We start from the raw sequence: 1,045 nt of genomic DNA on the forward strand, positions 1-1,045 counted from the left end.
GTGTCTGCCACTCTCAGCCTGCTGCCTCAGCATGCAACAGCATACAGGAGAAAACATCCTCAGCATCTTCTGACAGATGTTGAAGGCCTCCTCAAAAAATAGAGGCGACTCTGGCCCTTCCTGTAAAGTACTCCAGAGTTGTTGATCCAGTCCAGTTTATTGTCTGTGTGTACTCCCAGGTATTTGTAGTCCTCCACTATGTCCACACCGACACCTCGGATGGAGACAAGGGTCACCGGTGCCTTCCTACTTCTCAAGTCCACTACCAGCTCCTTTGTCTTTGTCACATTGAGCTGCAAATAATTGTCCTCGCACCATGTGACAAAGTTCTCCACCATAGCTCTGTACTCAGCCTCCTCATCATCACTGATACATCCCACTAGCGCAGAGTCATCAGAAAACTTCTTGTATGCAGTACAACAGCCCTGCAATAATACCTTCATGAAGGTTATGATGTTTAAGTTTTTAGTTGACCTTAGAAAGGTGTCCATTCAACTTTATGGTCATTTCTGAAAGTTGTAGTTTGTGGTGTGGTTGTTTCTAAATGATGCTTGTGTTCCTAATTTCTGTCCACGCCATTTATATCAATGTAGTAAAGACCCCTATTTTCTCTTATTTTGTATTTATTTCAGAAATTGAACCCTCATCCTTAACAGGGTATATTAAATATAGACCATATAAATGAATTGGTTGAATATATTTTGGATACCAGTAGTTCAGTTTTTGACAGTGTGGGGAGTTGAACTTTCATGATATCAGTTTAGTTGGTTCAGTCTCCAGGCAGAAGTTAATCGCCGAGACATTGCTAACCAAACAGTACATCAAATATGGCCAACCGTTCAGACTTGAAGACCCTCTGTGTTCAAAATAGGTAAGCATAATACAGGTAGGTGTGATTACTGTGGGCAAGAAAAAACAATAAAGCATATTATTCTGTGTTTTCAAAAATATGAGGAATAAAAAATGCATCTGATTCAATTCATTCATTAAGTTATTTATTTATTTTTATTTGATTGAATGTTATACATATTAGATATTCCTATTC

The sequence above is a fragment of the Sander lucioperca genome, chromosome 4, assembly GCF_008315115.2.
Source record: "Sander lucioperca isolate FBNREF2018 chromosome 4, SLUC_FBN_1.2, whole genome shotgun sequence".
Lineage (NCBI taxonomy): Eukaryota > Metazoa > Chordata > Actinopteri > Perciformes > Percidae > Sander > Sander lucioperca.